Raw genomic sequence first — 25,530 nt, 5'->3', positions numbered from 1 at the left:
CAAACACCCTCTCAAACACCCATACACGCACACACATTTTACAAGGAAGGTGGGACCTGGGTCCATCTGTCCCCTACCCCTTCCCTGGTGTGGGGTGCGGGCCCCTTGGCGATGGCGGCCGTGTCCCTTGGGTGCCGACTCCCTGGGCCCGGCGGTGCTCTCTCCGCGCGGTGGGGGGGTTCATATTACACCTGAGCCGGGGGTGTTCGTGTCCCTGGGGGGTGGGTCCTGGTCTTTGCCCCTGGGCGCTGGGCCCCGCCAAACTTCCAACATGGCCGAGCCTGGTCGGGCCATATTTATAACATCCCTTGTGGGCCGCCCTTTTTTCCCCGGGGTTCCCCCCTCCTGGGCGGGGCGGCGGGCCCCTGCCTTGCTCCTACCTGGACCAACCGTGGGCCGGGTGGGTGGCTGCCTGGAGTGCGGAGCGGGTCTCCCTTGGGGGGTCCTGGTTCGTACCTGGGGTCGGGGCGAGGGGATGCCCGGAACTCCTGGGTGGTGGTGGGGTGCTCGTCTGGGGCTGTGGGCGTCCCTCTCCGGTGGGGCCCTGCGTTGGGCTCTTCCGGCGCGGCGGGGGGCTGCTTTTCTTGGCTGGGCTGGGGCGGCGCTCTCTTTCCCTCTGCGCCTCCCTGCTCTCTGGCTCTGGGGGCCTCGCGGCGGTCCTGCTGGCCCTGGCCTGGGTGGCGGTCTTGGTCGCCCGGGGGGCGGTTGTTCCCTGCCTTTTCCCGTGTGGCGTTGGGGGAATTCCGGCTGCCGCTGCTGCTGCGGCGGGGGTATGGGTGTGGGGGTGGCTGGGCGCTCCTCCTCCTTCTTTTCACATTCCACCATCCATTTTAGAAGAACATAAACACTCACCTGAGCACAGGTGTTAGCTCACCTTTGCACTAATAGTTTGCATGATTGAATGAATGAAAGATTTCACACTAGTTGGTTTAAAGGCATAGGTATGCGTTCGTGAACACTATCTGTTTTGTGTGCATGTTGACATGTGGACATTTTTGCGGCTAGCAGGTGTGTTGATAATATTTGAGTGTGTGTGAACAGGCCCCGCCCTTTTTGTACTACATTTGAACCGTACCGTAACGATAAACAACCAGTAAACCTGTCTGTTCTATGCTGCTTCATGGTCTTACCCCCCCTTCCCCTCCTATTATCACCCTCCTACCCCCCCCCCTCTCTCTAACGTCCCTCTCTCTTCTTCCCCTCTTTCCTTTTCCGTCCGGTCCAACACCAAAGATTTTCAAACATGATTGAAATTAATAAAGTTTGGCCTCAATTACAAAAGGGGTTTATTCAGACATACCTTTGGTTTGTCTGAAGATGAATAACCCCTCTTGTTAAAATAAAATATGTCCAACACAAGAGGCCCTCAGCTCTCATCTGTTTGCCTAGCTGTTGGACAGGACAAGTTAAAAAAAAAAAAAAAACAGGTAGAGAGGCGGGGCTTAGTCTCACCGCTTATGATTCCAGACCCGCGACAAACTATCAGCTGCTTCCTAATACTTAATAATAATTAATAACTAATGATAGTTGTCATTCGTAAAATTAATATCATTTATTGGGTTTACTGGATTTAAAGAAAAATAAATGGAGTTGGCAAAATAGAAAGGAGTCTGCATCAAAGTGAATTTGTTTCCATCATTTAACTTAACTTGACTTAACTCTGGTGTTTGACAGACAGAAAGGTCTATTCAAGGTTGTGGAAAATGGACAAAAGATCAAATGAAACATCACACTCATAAATAATAAAAACAATTAGATTAAATAATTAAATAAATATCCTGTCTGGAACATTCTCATGTATAAAGTAAAATGTTTTGTTAAAAAAACAATGTTGTTGCATAGTGAGGAAATAAAACACTTTATGTTCTTAATTTGTTATTTATTTATTTTTTTTCGTCCTCAAAAAGTATCGATAAAAGTACCGATAAGAGTACCGGATCGATAAGCAGTATCGATAAGAGTAGTAGTATCGTTAAAACCTTAACGATACCCATCCCTAGTTTCTACCGACCTCAACAACCTTGAAGCCCTCACCCCTAACCATCTGTTGCTGCTAAAGACCAAAACTGAGCTGCCTCCAGGGATTTTTGAAAGGAACGATTTGTATGTCAATCGTAGATGGAGGCAAGTTCAGTACCTGGCGGACATATTCTGGAAACGCGTCAAAGGTGGGCTACACCAAGCAGGAACTTTCATGTGGGAGATGTGGTTCTCATCGTAGATGACATGTCACCCAGAAAATCCTGGCCGCTTGGAAGAGTCGTGCAGACCCTTCCTGATAGGCAAGGTTTTGTTCGCCAAGTGAAAGTGAAGACTAAGACCAACGAACTTTGTTGACCAATTACTAAGTTGTGTCTTCTTGTGGAGTCTGATGAGTAAGCATGAACACTAATAAGAATGTCAATGTTTGAGTTAGTGCTAGATGCATGTTTATTCGTTCGTAAGTTTAAGTTTAAGTGTATTAGTACCTTAAGTAATTGTTTCAAAAGGTTTGATAACAATAATTATGGGCCGGTATTATATATATTATATATATATATAATAATTATTGGCTCGTTGGATAACGAGGAGAGCTGCAGGAGCGTCAAAACTGAGGACTTAAAATTGGAACTATACAGTACCAATCAAGCCTCGGGCGAAACTGAATGAAGCAGGAGCTAGCACTGCTAATGCTGGCGCTAGTGCAGCTAGCAGGGCTGATCATACGGCGAGCGGTGGAGAATCTCTGGAACAGCAAATACATTCATTTCTCACATCTACAGGGATTTCCCTGGATCTCAATACCATCGAGACCTGCCACCTGCTCCCCAGGAGAAAGAAGACGGATGAACCAGCGATCCTCATCAGGTTTGTGAATCAAAAACACAAACTAGCTCTGATGAACCAAAGGAAGAACCTGAAAGGGTCCGCTGCTTATCTGAACGACCATCTGACCAGAAGGAATGCTGAAATCTCCAAACATGCATGGCTTCTCCGGAAGCAGAAGCAGATCGAGAACACTTGGGTTAAAGGCTGCAGGATTTACGTCAAACCACTCGGTCCACCGGACCGGTCCAAGGTTCTGGTTGTGAACACCATGAAGGATTTTAAGAAGTGTCTTTTCGAGGTCGTCTGAACCAACATGGAGTAATAAATCAAAGAGCCAAATAATTTCAAGAAATATGACACCTGGATTCATCACTTTCTCCATATGTCTGACGTCACCTGAATAACAGCAGAGTTCTGACCTGCAGACAAGTTGACCTCAACTTTCACCGCAACTGATATCAGCTGAAGAAGGATATGGACCTGAATCTAATGTCTGCAGACATAACATGGAAGAGAACTATTAACTGTTTTGAACCCAGAAGATCAGCTGTTATTCAGCAGAAGAAGAAATGCCAACCTTGGACAATCGACAGATTATGGACCCTTTTTATTTTCCCTTACATCATTACCTTATTATATAAAAAAGAAAAAAATATAAATATATACACATATATATATATATATATATATATATATATATATATATATATATATATATATATATATATATATATATATATATATATATATATATATGTGTGTATATATATATATATATATATATATATACATATATATATAAAGTAAAACAAATGATTAATCACTTATTGAAAATGGTTAAATTGATCGATGTTTAATGATATTACTTCACTTGCTCCAGAAATTGATAAATTGATTAAAAAATCTTTCCTAATGTAGCATTGTTACGGCGGGGGGATAAGGAAAGCACCCAGGCGCAGAGAAGGAGAGGAGGCAGGAGGTTGCAGGGGAACATGTCACGGTGCCTCGGTCGGTTGCCTTCCCCCTCCCTACTCTGCTCATTGAAACCAGCTGCCTCACATCATCTTATCACTTGCTGTCCTTCTTAAGGAGATCCATCCCAGCATTCGACGCCAGTCCGTTATACACTCTCCGGTGCTTACGTCTGGCTCAAAGATAAGTTACGCCTATTCAAGTCTAAGCCTTGAACTTACCTCTTTTGTGCTCCTTCAGGTCCTCCTCACCACGGGTGCAGCTGGTATCCTGTTCTCTCCTCGTCTCCTCCGCTCAGGCCACGAAGTCCTCCTTCAAGACATTCTGGCACGAAGCTCTGGTTTCCCCGCCACATACTCACCTCTGGTCCACGCTGTTTTCCTGAACTCTGGGATTGTGAATCCATTAAACTCTTTCGCTTGATCTCCTAGCCTGAGTTTACTTCCGGGTTCCAGCATCTGGGTCTGCCTTGTCATCGTCATTATGACAGAACGGACTGGCCATCACCCAGACCCGGCTGACCCGGAAGGACTCCGCTTGGCCGTCTCTCATCAAGGCATAGCCCTGGGACGACAAGCTGAATCCCTGAACCAGATGGCCGTCGCACAACAGGACCTTTTCAGACATCTGGATGGAATTTCTCAGGCCCTGATGGAACTTACAGCTCAACGATCCGCCTACGCCACAGCCAGCGCCACTCCTTCCGCCGGAAGATCGGCCCCCGCTACCGTTAGCCCGGCTAACGAAAACATCCGGCTTCAACCCGAGACCTTCCAGGGAGACGTGGAGGCCTGCGGGGGTTTCCTCCTACAGTGCCAACTGATTTTCCAGCAGGCTCCACGACACTACCACGCAGATCATAGCAAAATAACACTCATCGTAAACTCCCTCAGGGGTAAAGCGCTCCAATGGGCGCAGGCCTACCTAACGGCTAATCCCATTGACCAAGTTCCGTTTCAACGATTCATAGGGGAATTCCGGTTGGTGTTCGACCAGCCCCGCAAGGAGGAGGAAGCGACCCGTCGTCTACTAGCCTTAAAGCAACGCAACAGATCTGTGAGTGACCATTTAATAGACTTTCGGATTCTAGCGGTGGAAGCAGGTTGGCCGGACATCGCCCTTAAAGGCGTGTTCTACCAGTCACTAAACGATTCAATTAAAGATAATTTATGTTCACAACCCGAGGCTAGATCTTTTGAAGAGCTCGTCACCGCGGCCTTGTGGTCCGACGTGCGTCTCCGGGAACGCCAGACTGAGCGTCTCCGCCATCATAAAAGACCTTTGGCTAATTTTCTCCCCCCCCTCGCCACAGCTGATTCAGCTCGTTCCTTTTCTCATGAGGCCGCCGGACAATCGGACAGATCGGGCACTCAAAGCTCACACCCGAGGAACGACGGAGGGACGAGGGATCATGTTTCTACCGTGGTCAGGCAGGTCACCTTGTTCACCAGTGTACGATGCGTTTAAACGCCAGAACCCCCCGCTAGACGACAGGCCGCGGGCGGGTCACTCCCTCACTACTGAGAACTCTTTCTTGTACATTCCTGTCAAGCTATGTAACCAAGCTAAGACCCATGTTTGCCAAGCCCTCATAGATTCTGGCGCAGAGCAAAGTTTCATTGACTGTAACCTTGTGTCTGAACTCGACCTTCCCACAGAGCCTTTGGAACACCCGGTCAAGGCGGCAGGTCTGGGAGGCCAGCTCCTCACTCACATAACTCACCGCACCAAGGCTGTTCAACTCATCTCCTCTGGTAATCACCATGAATTCATGCAGTTCTATGTCACTCAATCCCTCCAATCTCCCGTCATCTTAGGTTTCCCCTGGCTTCGTGCTCACAACCCGCAGTTTGATTGGGTGAATCGTCACATCACCAACTGGAGTACTGCCTGCATGGCTAATTGCCTCCGTTCCGCCATCCCTTCTGTTCCTCCAAGTCATCACTCAGCCCCAGAAATCATCGACCTTATCAAGGTACCCTCCTGCTATCACAACCTTAGGGCTGTCTTTAGCAAAACCAAGGCTGGCGCTTTTCCCCCTCACAGACCTTACGATTGCTCCATAGATTTATTAAAGGGGGCTACTCTACCCAAGAGCCGCTTATTTAATTTATCCGGCCCTGAGAAGCAGGCTATGGAGAAATACATTCACGACACTCTTTCTTCCGGTCACATCCGCCCGTCTTCGTCCCCTGTCGGTGCAGGGTTCTTTTTCGTTCAGAAAAAGGATAAAACCTTACAAACCCTGCATGGATTTCCGCGAACTAAATCAGATCACGGTTAAAAAATAAGAATCCCCTTCCCCTCATCAGCTCCGCTTTAGATTCCGTTCAAGAGGCTTGCATCTTTTTTAAATTACATCTCCGCAATGCCTATCTTTTTGTCCGCAAGAGGGAGGTGGATGAATGGAAAACGGCGTTCAACACACCCCTAGGGCACTTTGAACACTTGGTGATGCCTTTCGGACTTACCAATGCCCCCGCCATTTTTCAGCACCTAGTAAACGACGTCCTCTGTGATTTCTTAAATCGTTTTGTATTTGTCTACCTGGACGACATACTCATTTACTCACGTGATCAAGATCAACACACCCACCATGTCCGGCAGGTCCTCGACCGCCTTCTTGATAATAAGCTTTTTGTTAAAGCAGAGAAATGCGAATTTCATGTCCCTACCATATCATTTCTCGGTTTTATCATAGAGGCCAGTAATATCCGTCCGGACCCAGCTAAGATCATGGCAGTAGCCAACTGGGAACCCCCTGATTCCAGAAAGCAACTGCAACGCTTCCTCGGTTTCGCTAACTTTTATCGCCGTTTTATAAGAAACTACAGCAGTATCGCAGCTCCCCTCACTCAGCTCACCTCGGTTAACAGACCCTTTGTTTGGGGTCCTGAGGCTCAGGCTGCCTTTGATCTCCTAAAGGGTTTATTCACCTCGGCTCCTATCCTGATTCAGCCCGACCCCCTTCGCCAATTTATTGTCGAGGTGGATGCCTCCGACTCAGGCGTTGGGGCGGTCCTCCCAGAGAACAACACGGGCAAACTAAAACCCTGCGCATTCTTCTCACGAAAACTGTCCACTGCTGAACGCAATTATGACGTGGGTAATCGGGAGCTCCTCACCATCAAACTCGCCCTTGAGGAGTGGCGTCACTGGCTCGAGGGTACTGATCAGCCTTTCATAGTGTGGACAGACCACAAAAATTTGGCCTACCTTCGTTCCGCCAAACACCTTAATTCACGCCAAGCCTGTTGGTGCCTCTTCTTCGACCGTTTCTCGTTCATCATTACTTATAGGCCTGGCAGCAGGAACGTAAAACTGGACGCACTTTCACGTCTTTATAGTAAAGAGGACAGTCAGGACCCCTCTCCCATTATCTCCCCCACCTGCATAGTAGGGAACCTCACATGGGACATTGAGACTCGAGTCCTACAGGCCCAAGACGAAGAACCTGATCATCCCCCTGTCCCGGTGAACACCTTGTATGTCCCCTCCTCGCTCCGCTCTGAGGTTCTGGTTTGGGGACATACCTCTCGTATTTCCTGTCATGGAGGTGTCCAGAGGACCCTCAAGCTCCTCCAACGTAGGTTCTTCTGGCCCTCCATGGAACGAGATGTCAGGGAGTTTGTCGCCGCCTGCGACGTCTGCGCCCGTTCTAAATCCTCCAATGCCCCACCAGCCGGTCTGCTCCATCCGCTGCCCGTTCCTCAACGCCCCTGGTCTCATCTCACTGCGGACTTCGTCACTGGGTTACCACCCTCGAAAGGTAACACTGTCATTCTCACCATAATCGACCGCTTCTCAAAGTCCGCTCAGTTCATCGCTCTCCCCAAGTTACCCACTGCCACAGAAATGGCTGACATCATGGTTCAGCAGGTTTTTCGTCATCAGGCTTGGAGGGCTTTCTGCTCTGCCCTCGGGGCCACTGTCAGTCTCACTTCAGGTCACCACCCCCAATCCAACGGGCAAGCTGAACGTGCCAACCAGGATCTCGAGGCTGCCCTCCGCTGTCTGGCTGCCCAGAACCCTTCTAACTGGTCCTCGTTCCTGGTTTGGATCGAGTACGCCCACAACAACCACCCTTCCTCTGCCACCGGTATGTCCCCCTTTGAAGCCTCTCTGGGATATTCTCCACCTCTCTTCCCCTCTCAGGAGTTGGATCTGGCTGTGCCCTCCGTGCAACACCATCTCCAGCGTGTTCAGCACTTCTGGAACCAAGCTCGGGCCGCTCTCCTGCGCACCCAGGAGAGTAATTGCCGCATCGCGAACCGTCGCAGGAGGGACAGTCACATCTACCAGCGGGGACAGAGGGTCTGGCTCTCTTCTCGTGACATACCTCTCCAGGCCACCTCTCGCAAATTGGCTCCACGATTCATCGGTCCCTACATCATTGAGAGGATCATAAACCCAACCTGCGTACGGTTGCGGCTTCCGGCGGCGCTTAAGGTTCACCCTGCCTTCCATCTTTCACAGATCAAACCCATTCAGGAGAGCCCTCTGTGCCCGCCGTCCGCTTCCCCTCCACCCGCCCGGGTCATTGACAACGCCCCCGCCTTCTCGGTCAGCCGGGTCCTGGACGTCCGTCGCCGGGACCGTGGTTTTCAGTTCTTGGTGGACTGGGAGGGTTACGGTCCAGAGGAGCGCTGATGGATCTCCCGCTCACTTATTCTGGACCGTTCCCTCATCGAGGATTTCTACCGGTCCCACCCGGATCGCCGTTCTGGACCGCCTGGAGGCGGCCGTTGAGGGGGGGGCACTGTCACAGTGCCTCGGTCGGTTGCCTTCCCCCTGCCTACTCTGCTCATTGAAACCAGCTGCCTCACATCATCTCATCACCTGCTGTCCTTCTTAAGGAGATCCATCCCAGCATTCAACGCCAGTCCGTTATACACTCTCCGGTGCTTACGTCTGGCTCAAAGATTTTTGATTTGATTTGATTTGATTTGAAATGGTTTATTTCAAGCAATCAAATAGAAGTAATACACAAAAGCAATATAATCATCAGTCATACATTCATACAGTAACTAATCAAACTTAGTATAATTAGACATAATTAATAAAAATTGCTTGAAAGGGAGTGGAAAGAAGCGAACTTATATAATCCCACCCCGTTATACTATAACCATTTTATTACATGATTTATCAATATCCGGTTCCTAGCTTTTATCAGACAGAATTAAGAATCATAAGGTATCAATAAAGCACATGCCAAAGATGAATTACTTAAGTACTACGTCAAAATAACTATTTTAGAAATCAACATGGCAAATGCAGCATCTGAAATATATGCAAATTATGTTACTTTTAAAAGTCATTCATATGCTTTAAAACATAATACTATATCAGTAAAATAGACACAACACTGTTTCAGGAGTTATCATAGCAAAATTTCATCAAGTATCAAAAGTTAAAAACTTGCAAAGTTATGCTACATAAGGAAAGATTTTTGAATCATTTTATCAATTTTAGGAGCTAGTGAAGTAATATCATCAAAAGTCAAACAATTTAACAATTTTCAATAAGTGATTAATCATTTGTTTTACTTTTTTTAAATATTTTTTTGTATTTTTTATTTTTTTTATAATAAGGTAATGCTGTAAGGGAAAAAAATAAAAAGGGTCCATAATCTGTCGATTGTCCAAGGTTGGTATTTCTTCTTTTACTGATAACAGCTGATCTCCTGGGTTCAAAACAGAGTTAATAGTTCTCTTCCATGTTATGTCTGCAGACATTAGATTCAGGTCCATATCCTTCTTCAGCTGATATCAGCTGCGGTGAAAGTTGAGGTCAAGTTGTCTGCAGGTCAGAACTCTGCTGCTATTCAGGTGACGTCAGACATACAGAGAAAGTGATGATTCCAGGTGTCATATTTCTTGAAATTATTTGGCTCTTTGATTTATTACTCCACGTTGATTCAGACGACCGTGATCAAACACTTCTCAAAGTCCTTCATGGTGTTCACGACCATAACCTTGGTGCGGTCCTCTGGACCGAGTGGTTTGACGTAAATCCTGCAGCCTTTAACCCAAGTGTTCTCAATCTGCTTACACTTCCTGAGAAGCCGTGCATGTTTTGAGATTTCAGCATTCCTTCTAGTCAGATGGTCGTTCAGATAAGCAGCCGAACCTTTCAGGTGTATCCTTTGGTTCATCAGAGCTAGCTTGTGTTTGTGATTCACAAACCTGATGAGGATCGCTGGTTTATCCGTCTCCTTTCTCCTGGGGAGCAGGTGGCAGGTCTCGATGGTATTGAGATCCAGGGAAATCCCTTTAGATGTGAGAAATGAATGTATTTGCTGTTCCAGCGACGCTGCACCCATCTCCGTATTAGAACTGCTAGTTACGCTAGCGCTAGCATTAGCAGTGCTAGCTCCAGCTGAATTCAGCTTCGCTCGAGGCTTGATCGGTAATCCAGTGAGAATGACATTATTCATCCTTACTTGCTGTTCCACATCGTCCAGTCTTTTCTCCAGAATCTCGACCTGGTTTTCTCGCTGCTCGTTTTGAGCCCGAAATCTTCGGAACTCTTCCATCATCTCCCAGAGCGGTGTTAGTTTAGCCGACACTTGATCCATAAAACTTTTCAGCGTTTCTTGAATAATGTCAAGAGATTTTTTGAGCTCTTCATATTCCTGGGGCTTCTTCGGGGGCATGGTCAGCTCTCTTTTTGGAGAAAATCAACTTCTTAAGTAATTTGAAGATAGTATCCGCAGAGAGCCGCGACCACGCGTCTTGCCTTAACCCCGGAAGCGGAAGCGGAAGATAAGTTACGCCCATTCAAGTCTAAGCCTTGAACTTACCACTTTTGTGCTCCTTCAGGTCCTCCTCACCACGGGTGCAGCTGGTATCCTGTTCTCTCCTCGTCTCCTCCGCTCAGGCCACGAAGTCCTCCTCCAAGACATTCTGGCATGAAGCTCTGGTTTCCCCGCCACATACTCACCTCTGGTCCACGCTGTTTTCCTGAACTCTGGGATTGTGAATCCATTAAACTCTTTCGCTTGATCTCCTAGCCTGAGTTTACTTCCGGGTTCCAGCATCTGGGTCTGCCTTGTCATCGTCATTATGACAGAACGGGGTCTTTAATAAACAAAACTAAAGACACAAAACCAAAACCACTGCATACGGCAGGCTACAAACTCGAAACACACTAAACTCTAAACGGGGGAACAACACAATATGGACCATCACAGGAGGAAGGGAATGACAGGACTTAAATACATGCAGACAAACGAGACACAGGTGGAAACACTCAAGACAGATGGGGACCCAAAGTAAAAAAAATCAAATCAAAGCCTTTGACGGGTCACAGGAGGAAGTTTTTTGAGCACGTCACACAAAAAGTTCCAGCTAGAAAAGTCAAGCATACGCGACAAAAAGCAGCATAAAGTCAGGTTGCATTCTGGTATCTACATTTGTGCGCAGATGATATATTTTCTGTTTTTTGACACCTTTTTGATTATTTTCAAAACAGAAAGTCACCAGATTATGGCTAAAAGTGCTAGCATAGTGATCAGCATCATCAACTGACTAAAAAAAACATATTGCTCCATTGGTGAGAGCTATACGTCATAAGTTGATAAAAACCACTTTTGTGGTGTTTGTAGACTGCAGCTGGCAGCAAGTGTCTTTTCCCATATCGTGGGAAAACACAAAAATCACCAATTCTCAGAGTTCCTTGCTGTTTTCTGCTGGGAAACTGTGAAACGTAGATCTTCTGTCTCAGCTGGGTCTTGTGTTAGCCAGTTCGTTCTGTCATATGCCGGGTTTACATGGGCAAAAGTAATCGGAAAGAATGCCTGATCGGAAAAAAAATGCACCATGTAAACACGCCGTTCGGAATAAAATTTCTTTCCGACCAAGATAGGTGGGTTATACTGATTGTTTATCCGATCGTTGTTCACGTTAACGGTTCATTCCGATCGTGTGTCACTCCTGCTCTGGTTTACGTCACGCATAGACGGTGTTTCACTGAGAGAAAGCTTTGGAGCTCAAACAGGACCGACCAGCTTCTCTGCGGAGGCCCCATGAAAAGTGCCGCTCAGCTCTCGCCCCACTGGCTCTTCGCCTTTCCTCTCTCTTACACCCCTCGAGGGGATTGCCGGGGAGGAGCACTTTGTGCCCACTTACGTCGGGATCCTGCACCGGAGCTCTGTGTTCGGGCTCAGGTACCAGTGGACCGAGTGGACCGTGTCTCTCTCTGAGCAGAGCAGCAGGATTTATAAATGTTTGTTTGAGGAGAGGGAGGAGGAAGCTTTGTAACGTGTGTGTTTTGTTATGTGTGGGAGACTTGGATGGACTGCGCTCCGTCCCGCCGCTCTGGGTTAGCGACTGCCGGCTTCAGGATAGTTCGGACCGGCAGCTCACACAGCGGCTTTGGGGCGGTGTGTAAACTTTTCAGAGCAGAAATGCCTCTTAGTGCTAAGAAACCATTCAAACAATCACATGGATTTGTGTTTCCAGTTGTGTCCCGACAAAATAAAGGCTGATGTTATTCCCACACATTTACGTGCAGCCAAAATGCAGATTACAGCTTTTCCTGCATGGTCCTGGATTTTGTGTCCATGAAACAAAGCTAATGTTAGCCTCTCCTAACTCTGGCTTCTTCCAGCTCCGTTCTTACACGAAAAAAAGCACTGACCACGCGGATAAAAAATAAAACGATGAGCGAACAGGCGCTTCATAATATTCATAACATTAATAAAAGCACGTTTGGGAGATCGTCTCGTATGTTACCGAGCTGCTGCATAAATGTATTTGGCAGCTGTTTGTTTATAACGGGACGCATCTCCTCTTCCGGGATTTCTTTAACACTGCTGCGCATGCCCAAATGATTTATTTCGACCGATAGTGTGGCCCATGTGAACGTTTGTTCTAATCGGAAAAAGGTTTTCTGATCTCATGTGGTTGAAATTTAACCCAACCATTGATCCGATTAAGATATTTTGCCCATGTAACCGCGGCTATAGTTAGCGATGACATGAACAGACCAAGACGCTGGAACCCGGAAAGATCACTCACAAAGAAGTAGAGTAGAGACTGATTTATTGTCCAGGATGATATGGTACTACAAGGTAGAGTCTTCTAGATGTTGACAGCCAGAGATGATGGAGGAGGGACGAGGACCAGAGGTTGAGTGTGAGCTTTGCATGAGCGTTTTTTTTTATGTTGGAAATGCAGAACATAGAGGTTGTTGATCTGATGGCGTGGCGTGTAGTCGTGGACTCCAGCCACTTGACGTCTCCTCATCACGCCATGACTCCTCGCCACGGCAAGTATCCTCACCAGGCCAAAACTCCTCACTATGCCACGACTCCCCGTCACGTCAAGACTCCTCTCTATGCCACGAATCCCCCCACCCCATCAGATCAACAAAGGCTATGGAGAAATTCTTCAAATTCAACCATCATCCTCTCCAGTGGGTGCTTGTTTCTTCTTTAAGAAAGAAGACAAGACCCTTTGCCCATGAATCGATTATCGAGCCCTCAACCAAATAACCATTAAGAACAAATACTCCCTACCTCTCCTCAGTTCTGTTTTTGATTCTGATCAGGAAGCTCGCATCTTCTCCAAATTAGACCTCCGCAACGCTTATCACCTAGTCCGCATGAAGGGAGGAAGATAATGAAGGGAGATCTGCGTTCAATACTCTGGGTGGAGATTCAGACTTTTGGGTTCAGATGTTCAGGTGTGGATAAAAATCAGGTTTCAAAAGAATTTTGCTGTTTCTCACTGCAAGGAAATTGCCGACCAGAAGTTTTTTTCTTATTCAAGCCAGAGGCAGTAATACTGAAACAAAAACTGAAGTTTGTTTTTTTAACTGATCACATTTTACGGGCTGCGATTTTGAGATTGAGAAACAAAAGATAATGATAGAGATGAATGCAACTGTCAAAACATTCCTTTTAAGTTTGGGCGACTTCTAATGAGTCGTGCCAACCTGAACTTGTGTCAAGAAAAAAACAAGCTCCAAATAGCCGGGGGAAATTTGTGAGGTGGATATGGGGGGGGGGGGGGGGGGGGGGGGGGGGGGCTTGAGCCATGCATGCAGGACAAAGAGAAGTGCAGGCAAACGCAAGCAAAGCAAGACAGAGCAGGTCCTTGCAGGGAGTTGAGCATACAATGACACAGAAATAAAATGTGTAAATGATGTATGTCGCTAGAATGTTTCTGTAAGTACAATTATTTGATTGCCTACTAATATTACATATAGTGCCACACGATGTACATCATTGGTGTGTGACTGTCTACTGAAAGGATAGCAGTCCGTCTGTTTTTATGGAAGTGTGTGTTTCTTTTATATTTTCTATTGTAGAAATTAGCAACAGGGAAGTCTCAGAATCAAAAATAAAGCCATACACTTGAAGTTGAATTTTATTCAGCAGGAAAACTAGAATGACTCTTTTTATTAAATAAGTCCTCGTTTTAAAAATGTATCAATCTGAAGCAGAAATGTACGGAAAATATTTCCCATACACTACATCTTTTAGCGGGACAATGATTGCCCATGTTTCAACAGATAAACACAAAAGAAAAAAGAAAAGTTGCTCAGTGTTTCCTATTACATTGGAACAAATGATCAAGTCAGATCCTCAGAATACACAAGTAAGAACCACAACCTTGAAATTGAAAATGTCTTAATGAAACTTAAATTAGAGATAAAAACCCTAAAGTCAGAGTTTTGTTTGCAGTAAAGAGAACCTTGATATGTGCATAAAGGAAGAAGCACCAGAGCAGACCCAAGATAAACGCCCTCTAAACTTTTAAGAATTTAGATCCTGACCCATAACTGTTGTTCATGCATTTAGTTTACATGTTTGAGAATATCTAACTAGTTCTAAAATACAGATGTCAAAGAGAGAAATCCAGTTCAGTTGCTGTAAAGATATTCAAACAGACTTTCCTCCAAAGAACCTCCAATGGCCTAAAATACAGGTGGGTTTAAGGCTTCAATCTGAATTTGTTGTTTCTGTCCCTCAGTAATTTGCTATCCACTTCAGACTGGAGGACAAAGTCACTTACACTCTTTAAAGTCAATCATAACGTCGCTAAAACAGGTACCTCTGTAGGTCCCACTTATGTTTGTTGACCTGACCTTTCCATTATTATAAGTGCGAGTGAGGCGCGCAGTGAAAGGCATCTCGAGCTTGCACTTTCTGGCCACCAATATGGCGCACCTTTTCTGTTTTGGTGGGATTGGGACAGTCACAGTCCGAGACCATTTTTTCTCCACTATCATGGAGCTTCTTTTTGAATATGCGATGGTGTGTTCGGGACCAAATGTAACGCTCATGCCAGAAACAGAGGGGATTCTAGTAGAAATAGTCAATTCGGCATGTAAACCTGTAGAGGTAGTGAAATCCCAGTTTGACTCATCTACAGTAAATTCCTCGAACTTACATGATTCTCTAATCGCAGTGCGGGTGCTGTTGGAAATTTTTGTTTTTTGTATTGTTTCCGGAGGGAGTTGTTCAATTTTAGGTTCATCTTTTTTGTACTCAAAACAAGAGACCACCTCACTTTTCACATAAGTGTTGTAGGTCAGGACCTCGTACCAGTGGTACCAATATTCAGCACCTTTCCAGGGTAAAAAAAAAGTACGGTGCTCTAGGTGCACCTTCCCTAGGCCATACCGGTTCTTTCCTACGTACATTCCAATACCAGACATCACCGCGTTTTTAGGTACCCCACGGTTTGAGACAGGTATCCAAACAAGATCTTCAAACTCATCTTCATTCACAAGGATTTCGAATGAGGAATCTTTCAGCTCACGGTCACCCCATGGATAGTAGCAATAGGAACCGAGGCTTCCTGTGTAGAAACCACAATCATCTCGATGTGAGGGTTTGCTCACATAGTCGGTGCGATTGCAGTATGAGTTAAAAATCTGAACTGCTCCTGTTGGAGGAGATCCCTCATAGGTCTTCCAGTAAAGTTTGTCAGTAATTTTCGACATGGTGGACAAAGACTTGATCAGCTGACCGTGGACTGACAGTAAAATGCAGTGTGGGTTCCTGTCTGGTTGACCTGGAGACTGCAAGAGAAAAGGAAAAAGTGATGTTAGCTCCATTGTACATCTACATACACAGATGCTGATACTTCTGATGCTTCACTTTTCTTCTTTTCCATGTCTAAAGATTTGAAAAATGTTGACTGGGATAGTCTACAGACAGTCGAGCTCACCTCTACTCAGGGTTTGGGCTCCAACACTGAGTAATGACCTAAGAAGACTTGGAACCTCAGGAGTGGGATGTAGACAACTTCCAGCACTAGCAACCGGCTAGATTTGTATCGTTTGGGTCATGCAAGTTCTCACAGCTGCTCAGAGAAGAGATGAAGTAAGAAGTTCTCCTAAAAAGAATGTGGGATGAGTTATCAGGGCTAGGCGATATCGAATTTTTTTACATCAGGCGAAAACGATATATATCATGATTTAAACCAAATAACTATATTTGTCAAATGTGAACACTCAAAATAGAAATGTGCCATCATCAGCAGACTGTTTAGATTCAAATATGTATTTCCTATCATACTTTAAACATAACAGATGCACTGAAGGACCATGATGCAACAGTTTTTTTTTTTAAAGAAAAGGCACTTATATAACAAGCTAAACTGAAAATTAAATTAAAAGCTTTCAAGTTTTAAAAAAGAATATCAATAAAACAGACACTAAACTGTTTGATCAGTTCGATTAAAAAACAAAACATTAAATCTACAAATAAATTCTAATGTTTTTAAATTTACAGAACAAACATAAAAATGAAGCTGGGAACTAAAAGCTAAATTCACAAAAAATTAAATTAAAGTTTCTTCTGGTAGTTTAGACTGTTGCTGCTGTGCAGGTCTGACCTTTGCTGTTTTTAAATCATCGATTATTTCAGTCTGACATTGAACATGCTTGGAGACTCAGCTTCAGGTGAGAAAAAGGTTGGTGGTATTTCCAGTTTTAGAAGGAACATAACTTCTGCACAGTTTACAGCGCATGTTATTCTGTTTTGTTCGGATTTCAAGTAAATGAAATACCTCCACACAGGGACAAAATTTAACTTTTGTCACCAACACGTTTTTTATCAGCCAAATAATAGCACTATTTTACACTTAAATACTCTAGGCCTTTTACTTTTTGGAACTTTTTTCTGATTTTTAAAAAAATATTGCAGAAATGTAATTTATAAATGGTGTAAACGCGTCTTTATTGTCGTTTAACTGTAAACTCCAATTCAAACATGCTGACTAAACAAGGACAGATTTCCTAGAGATTTCATAATTCTGCTTCCATGTCATCACATGAAAACAGTCCAATGTTTTGGATTCTTCTTCTTCTATCTCATTGACATTAAAGCTGCAGCTCTGTCTCCAGGAAACAACATGTGACAGGTCCCAGTTTTTGGTGGAACACCGTCTCTGTGATGCTACAGACGCTGCTAAAACACAGTGGATTTCATTCTGTTCTATGGAGAAAAGACTGTTTGATTCATGTCTGATGAATTCATCTTGGAGGATTTATCCTCCATGTCTATAAGTCCAGTCCGTGGAAATACTGTCTGACTTTAAAGCGGTCCGTGTTTCCTTGGACAACCCAGAGTTAAGACAGAACTGCAGGCCCCCAAAGCAAGAAGGGATGATGTCCAAAGCTGGACAGCCAGTGGATTGGGCCTAGCAGGGTCCTAGAGAAGCTAGGAAAAGTCGTTTACAGGGTGCAGTTTCCACACAGGAGGAGAAAGGTGATTCTACACAGAGACAGACTGGTGACCTATCAGGGTACCTCTGTGGCGCCTACACAGACAATGCCAGCTGTCCCATCCTCACCGCCTTCTACACCACGTCCCCTTTCTGCCCCTCTCGCTTCTCCGGATCCACTTCCTGCGACAGCAAGACCAACCCACTTAACCCTGTTGCCTCCGCGGGGTAGGCCACAGCGACAGAGGAAAGTTCCGAGCCAATTCAGAGACTTTGTTGCTCCCTTTTCTTCTTCTTCTTCTTACTGCCTTTTACGCCTTGAGACGTTTAGGGCAGCAACGAAATCTTTCCACTTCTGACGGTCGCGGGCCAGGGTGATGATGGTTCCCCAGGTGTGTCCAAATTCCTTCAGCTCGGTTTCTACTGTTCGGCGCCAGGTGATCTTCGGCCGTCCTTTTTTTCTTTTTCCATCTGGTGTCCAATGTAGTGCTGTCTTTATTATTGTGTGGTCTTCACTCCTGAGTATATGTCCAATCCATGTCCAGCGTCTTTTGAGGATAATTGATGACATGTCTTCTTGATTGCTGCGGAGGAATAGATCTTCATTGGAGATCTTTTGGGGCCAGAAAATTCTTAATATCCTCCTTAAATTTTTGGTGTGGAACGTCGAAAGTTTGGTCAAGTCCTGCTGTGTCATTCTCCAGCACTCTGCTCCATACAGTAATACTGACAGAACACAGCTGCTGTAGAGCTTCAGTTTTGTCTTAGTGCTGTACTGTGATGTCTTCCAAATATTGTTCATGGTTATGAATGCAACCCTTCCTTTGTTAATCCTGTTCTGTGTGTCCTTATTACTTCCACCTTCTGATGTGATGATGCTACCCAAGTAAGTAAAAATTTCAGTAAATGGTCAATTCTGATCATTGACCTTGATGGGGGGCTGTGACGTGGTACTCAAGGTCAAAATCGCTGACTTGTTTTGGTTGATTTTGAGACCAACCTGATCCAAGCCAATCCAAATCGGCTTAACCGGTCAGTCTTGTCTTGCATGTGTAGGTGAATATGAGAGATCAGTGCCAGATCGTCAGCAAAAGCACTTTTCATATAAAAGTATAACACAAAGTGCTTTACATTAAAACAAAACAAAATAAATAACATTAAACAAGCATTACTTTATAAAGAAGAAATAAAAAAAATGTAAAAATAGGGCCCCCCTCCCCGTACCTACACACAACCCCCCATTTCTTTCACACCTCCCACCCCCCAAACTGATGGGGAAAGACAATGTGAAATGAGAAATAGCTGAGTACGAACACAAGATGTTGCAAACGCTAATAATTGGAACCTTCCTCTCTGTGAACAGCCGCATAACAATAACAGTTGTTAATGGTGGGACAGTTTGTTTTAGAGGGCAAGAATGCGCCACCAGCTAGACCACCGGAAGGTCTGGTGGTCTACTTGAACCTTCCTTAATTGATGATGATTATGGTTCTGTCTCAAGATGTTTTCCTTATGCTTTCCTGCTGTGTAAGGAAACACGTGTCCCTCGTGGGCCAGCAGGGACTTGGTGGTGGTGGGGGGGTGGGGGGGGGTAGTGTAACAAGACAGAACTGCGGGCATCTGGCGCCCCCCTCTTTCACAGAGTATGTCAATCAGCAGTGGACTGGTGGGAGGGGGGCAGGGTTTTCTACCTGTGTGAGCGTTGGGTGAACCATTTTGTTCGTGCTGTAACTGTTCCGCCGTACAAGTTTAAAAAAGAGCTGTTTGACAACCACCCGACTAAGGAGCTTCTTTGCAGCCATTACATTCCATTTAGGTGACGGACGGAACAGCTTGTTTAGCATAGCATCATTGGCATCATAGCATTAGCGTCTTACAACAGTGCTGTCTTCAAATCAACACTCTTTATTCATCTGTCTGTTGCTGCTTCAAAATCCTCACGTTTTCCGCCGTTTCATCAGCTTAAATTAAGCGATACATACAGGTTAAGTGATCGCGGAAATGGGAAGTGACTCGCATGCACTGTGCAGAGACGGTGGAGGAGGAGAGGACAAAAGAAATTCACCAAAAGTATAGCTAATAAACATGAGTAATTAGACGTAAACATTTATTCGCCATGTGGCAACTAACCCTCCAACTTTCACCTGTCACAGAGGAAAAACTGCTGTAACTGGCCAGTGTTCATTTTGGCCCCTTCAAAATAAAAGTCTATTGTGATGAACTCATTTTTCTATCGAGAAAAAGTTGTTTTGCGATACATATCGTCATTGTTTTATCGCCTAGCCCTACGAGTCAGCATTGTGGGGAAATGTCATGTCTTATGCAAATGCCTCTTAGTGCTGCTAGTCCACAGCAATTTTCTATGCTGAGTTAAACTTTAAAAGTTCAACATTCTGGTCAGACAGGTTAAAGATGTTTCACTCACCAGTACAGAAGAGTCTGAGCACTGAAGGTTGCTTTGTCAACGGATCGGCAAACACAATTAGAAATTTAAGCGCTTTGCCTCTCACTTATAAATAGCAAACGCTGTCCTGACTGGGCGGAGTTGGAGGAGGTTCAAAAGTTGTGTTGCAGGTTTTCCCTAAAGGTGCCTCGGATCGTGTTTTTTTCTGACGCTCATGAACACCATCCTGACAGCAGCTGAGAGGAGGGGCAAAGCTTCAGCTGTTAGATTCAACCACCCATGGCTGCAGTATGCAGAACGAGGCGGAGCTCAATTTGGGGGGGGGGTTGAAAGTTGATCTCAGGCCACTTTGAGCTCCCCCCTCTGTAAGGTCACCTTTTTCTTCTGTTTTAACAAGTTTCCATGTGTAATATTGTCCCCGGCCAGATTAGGGACTTAATTAAATTAAGACTCTACATGTACTTTTTTTTTATTTGGGAGGTTAGTTAGATTAAAATTGACTATTCACACTTAATTGTCCAAATACATGTTGCATTGTAATACATGTAACACAATGCTTATTGGCAACATGTAAACACAACACAACACAACATGGAAAACTGTAAATTTTCATCGGTTTTTGTGTTTGATTGCTCTTAAATACTGTAAATGCAAATAACCGCCTTTAGGATATGTACAATCATCCATCCATCCATCCATCCATCCATCCATCCATCCATCCATCCGTCCATCCATCCATCCATCCATCCATCCATCCATCCATCCATCCATCCATCCATCCATCCATCCATCCGTCCATCCATCCATCCATCCATCCATCTTCTTCCGCTTATCCGGAACCGGGTCGCGGGGACAGCAGACTGAGCAGAGATGCCCAGACTTCCCTCACCCCAGCCACTTCCTCCAGCTCCTCTGGGGGGACCCCGAGGCGTTCCCAGGCCAGCCGAGAGACGTAGTCTCTCCAGCGTGTCCTGGGTCTTCCCCGGGGCCTCCGCCCAGTGGGACATGCCCGGAAAACCTCTCCAGGGAGGCGTCCAGGGGGCATCCGGACTAGATGCCCGAGCCACCTCAGCTGGCTCCTTTTGATGTGGAGGAGAAGCGGTTCTACTCCGAGCTCCCTGCGGGTGACCGAGCTCTCACCCTATCTCTAAGGGAGCGCCCAGCCACCCTACGGAGGAAGCTCCTTTCAGCCGCTTGTATTCGGGACCTCGTTCTTTCGGTCATGACCCATAGCTCATGACCATAGGTGAGTACTGGAACATAGATCGACCGGTAAATTGAGAGCTTTGCTTTTCGGCTCAGCTCTCTCTTCACCACGACGGACCGATAGAGCGACCGCATAACTACGGACGCCGCTCCGATCCGCCTGTCAATCTCACGCTCCGATCATCCCTCACTTGTGAACAAGACCACAAGGTATTTAAACTCCTCCACCTAGGGCAAGGACACTCCACCCACCGAGAGATGGCAAACTACCTTACTCCGGTCAAGGACCATGGCCTCAGATTTAGCGGTGCTGACCCTCATCCCAGCCGCTTCACACTCGGCCGCAAACCGCCCCAATGCACGCTGGAGGTCCCTGTTCGATGAAGCCAACAGGACAACATCATCTGCAAAAAGCAGAGAGGAAATCCTGTGGTCCCCAAACCAGATCCCTTGCGGCCCCTGGCTGCGCCTAGAAATTCTGTCCATAAAAACTATGAACAGAACCGGTGATAAAGGGCAGCCCTGCCGGAGTCCAACATGGACCGGGAACAGGTCTGACTTACTGCCGGCTATGCGAACCAAGCTCCTACTCCGGTCATACAGAGACCGGACAGCCCTCAGTAAGGCTCCCCGGACCCCATACTCCCAGAGCACCCCCCACAGGATGCCACGGGGGACGCGGTCGAACGCCTTCTCCAAATCCACAAAACACATATGGACTGGATGAGCGAACTCCCACAATCCCTCCAGCACCCTAGATAGGGTGTAGAGCTGGTCCACTGTTCCACGACCAGGACGGAAACCGCACTGTTGTTCCTGAATCCGAGGTTTGACTATCGGACGGACTCTCCTCTCCAGTACCCTGGCATAGACTTTCCCAGGGAGGCTGAGGAGTGTAATTCCCCTATGGTTGGAACACACCCTCCGGTCCCCCTTCTTAAAGAGGGGAACCACCACCCCTGTCTGCCAGTCCAGTGTTACGGTTCCCGACCGTCACGCGATGCTGCAGAGACGTGTCAGCCAAGACACTCCCACAGCATCCAGAGACTTGAGGTGCTCAGGGCGGACTTCATCCACCCCCGGGGCCTTGCCACCGAGGAGCTCGTTGACTACCTCAGTGACATCAGCCCGGGTAATAGACAGCCCCACCCCAAAGTCCTCACTCTCCGCTTCTTCAAAAGAAGGCGTGTCAGTGGGATTGAGGAGATCCTCGAAGTACTCCTTCCACCGCCTGACAATGTCCCCAGTTGAAGTCAACAGCTCCCCACCTGCACTGAAAACTGTGCCTGTGGAGAACTGCTTTCCCCTCCTGAGTCGCCGGATGGTTTGCCAGAATTTCTTCGAGGCCAGCCAGGTCTGGTAGGACTCCTTCTTCAGCTTGACGGCATCCCTTACTTCCGGTGTCCACCACCGGGTTCGGGGTTACCGCCGCGACAGGCACCAGAGACCTTGCGACCACAGCTCCGAGCAGCAGCAGAGAAAATGGAGGTGGAAAACATGGTCCACTCGGACTCAATGTCCCCAACCTCCCTCGGTAACTGTTTGAAGTTCTCCCGGATGTGGGAGTTAAAGATTTCCCTGACGGAGGGCTCAGCCAGACGTTCCCAGCAGACCCTCACAGTACGTTTGGGTCTTACAAGTCTTTCCGGCCTCCTTCCCCGCCAGCGAATCCAACTCACCACCAGGTAGTGATCGGTGGACAGCTCCGCCCCTCTCTTCACCCGAGTGTCCAAGACACAGGGCCGAAGGTCGCCTGAAACAACTACAAAGTCGATCATTGACCTCCTGCCTAGGGTGTCCTGATGCCAGGTGTATTGATGAACACCCTTGTGCTCGAACATGGTGTTCGTTATGGACAAACTATGATGAGCACAGAAGTCCAATAACAAAACACCACTCGGGTTCAGATCAGGGGGGCGTTCCTACCAATCACACCCCTCCAGGTGCCACTGTCATTGCCCACGTGGGCATTGAAGTCCCCCAGGAAGACAATGGAGTCCGCCGTTGGGGCACTTTCCAGTACCCCTTCGAGAGACACCAAGAAGGCCTGGTACTCCGAACTGCTGTTCGGCCCGTAAGCCGAAACCACAGTTAGAGACCTGACCCCCACCCGGAGGCGGAGGGACATGACCCTCTCATCCACCGGGGTGAACTCCAACACTTGGCGGCTGAGCTGAGGGCTCACGAGTAAGCCCATGCCAGCCCGCCGCCACTCACCTTGGGCAACTCCAGAGTGGTAGAGAGTCCAACCCCTCTCCAAGGACTGAGTTTCAGAGCCCAGGCTATGTGTGGAGGTGAGCCCGACTATATCTAGACGGTATCTCTCAAACTCTCGCACCAGCTCAGGCTCCTTCCGTCCCAGAGAGGTGACATTCCATGTCCCAAAAGCCAGGTTCCATGATCGGGGTTTGGGCCACCTCGACTGCCACCCAAACCACATTGCATCGGCCCTTTTTGAAGTCTCCTACGGGTGGTGGGCCCGTGGGAGAGTGGTCCCACGTCGCTCCTTCGGGCTGTGCCCGACCAGGGCCCGTGGAAGGAGCCCCGGCCACCAGGCGCTCGCCTGCGAGCCCCGACCCTGGGCCTGGCTCCAGAGCGGGGCCCTGGTGACGCCAATCCGGGCGACGTAATCGGGTCCTTGTTCTTTCTTATCATAAGGGGTTATGAACCGCTCTTTGTCTGGCTCGTCACCCAGGACCTGTCTGCCATGGGAGACCCTACCAGGGGCTTAAGCCCCAGACAGCTTAGCTCCTGGGATCACCCGAGCTCTCAAACTCCCCCACCACGTTAAGGTGGCGGTTCACGGGGGAGATATGTACAATCAGGCTTTAAGAAATATTTTTAGATAAATGCTCCCCTTTATATATGGCTACAGGGAAAACATGGACAGACTGAACAAAGCTTCTGACTGTGACATTAGTTGTTTCGTGGCAATAAAGTTGAACTGATGAAATGTACCTGTCATTTATTGATCAATGGTTTACTGTTATATGTAAAACTATATCACAATATCAAATATATATTACACCATTGGATCCACCCAAATATAATGTAATAACTGCTGTGTATTTCAGCTCAGTTCACGCATAACTTAAGTAGTGCATAGTCTCAGGTGGGTCAAACGCGGAAAGTAAAACCCTGACCCCATGCTAGACCTCTAACCATGGTCCCACAGGCACAATGTGAAAGCATTGTGATGCTACAGGCACATAGGATTACAGATACAGACAAAAAGCAGCAGCATGGCAAAAAACAAGATTTATTGCTCCTCAATACACACAAACACCTTTAATTTCTGATCATCCATCATTTCTGACCAAAATGCTTCACAGTCACTTTTGAACTGAAAGGAAGAAATGAAAGACTTCCTCAGTTCCATGACTCTCTTCATCTTCACTCGTGAAGTCACAGTTTTAGAGGTCTTTCAGTGTTTCCTCTTGTTCCCTTTCCTCCATCTTTACAACACCAGGCAGGGAATATCTTCCTTAAAATGACTTGAGTTCTGCTCCATGTGGCTGCCTGAATGGTGTCATGCAGTAAAGCATCTTCTTCCTGCATAGAGAAAAAGGTCAGAGATGCACAAACGGTGAGTTCAGAAGGATCCATATATTCCTTCCTGTCCTAATGCTGGTCTTCATGTCACCTTCCCTTACAAAGAGAAGTGAATGACAATGAAAAAAGAGAAATTACACTAAAAAAACATCCTGGACATCCCACCTCTAAAACATTTACAATAAATACAATATTCTATTATACTTGAAGGGTCATCTCAGGTCACCCAAATAATCTAACAGAGAATGAAAGCAACTAAATTGACAGTTTTCCGTTTCTTTCCTTCTTGTCGTTTGGAGAAGCACTACATAGCAAAAAGGTTCTTGCCTTGGCAGCTAGAGCAATTCTTGCCAAACTCTGGACACTGTCTGGGCTTGTGCTGCAAACCAGATCACCTGCAGCTGATGTCCTCAGACTGCTGTGCAGGCCGGGTCTGTGTGCGTCTTTTCCGCTGACATGACAACACTCTGACCGCTGCTACACTGTCACTCACTTGCGCTGAAGCTACCGCAGCCATCTGGTTAAACGCCTTCACATGTTTGTGGGACAACTCACTGGCCTGGCAGATCTTTATGGCGCCCACCAGCATCAGCTCCGTCTTTCGTAGTAGCCTACACCTCCATCAATGGGTTCTTCTGAACACGGCCTCTCTTGCCTTCTTCTAACTGCTGGACACTTGGCAGCACTTCCTCTGGTGCAGCTGAGACCCACAGTATGTCTTGAAGACAATCATCAGGAAGTCTGGATCTATACTTGGACTTACTGAAGGTGGAGAAGAGCTTTTCGCACACGTATGTGCTCCCAATTTTAAATCTGAGTTGAATGTTTTTTTTTTTTAAAGTTTGCTCTTTAAACCACAAATCAGTAAAGGAGAAACAAAATTCAGTAACCATTTTTGTATTTTCT

General features: G+C 46.6%; 1 protein-coding gene and 1 pseudogene across 3 annotated transcripts in view; both read right to left on the bottom strand.

Annotated features, from left to right (window-relative positions):
* The window catches only part of LOC111948779 (uncharacterized), a 360,906-nt gene that overhangs the window by 271,565 nt on the left and 63,811 nt on the right, over window positions 1-25,530 (bottom strand). The window lies entirely within an intron of this gene.
* LOC144981286 (natterin-3 pseudogene) lies at window positions 14,128-19,972 on the bottom strand (annotated as a pseudogene). Its single transcript, XR_013653454.1, has 3 exons — window positions 19,888-19,972; window positions 15,963-16,130; window positions 14,128-15,813 (listed from the first exon to the last, which is right to left on the bottom strand). The product of XR_013653454.1 is annotated as a natterin-3 pseudogene (transcript).

This window comes from Oryzias latipes, chromosome 2 (genome assembly GCF_053564925.1).
Source record: "Oryzias latipes strain Hd-rR chromosome 2, Olatipes_Hd-rR_3.1".
In the NCBI taxonomy this organism is placed as follows: Eukaryota; Metazoa; Chordata; class Actinopteri; order Beloniformes; family Adrianichthyidae; genus Oryzias; species Oryzias latipes.
This window is presented reverse-complemented; position numbering and strand designations above follow the sequence as displayed.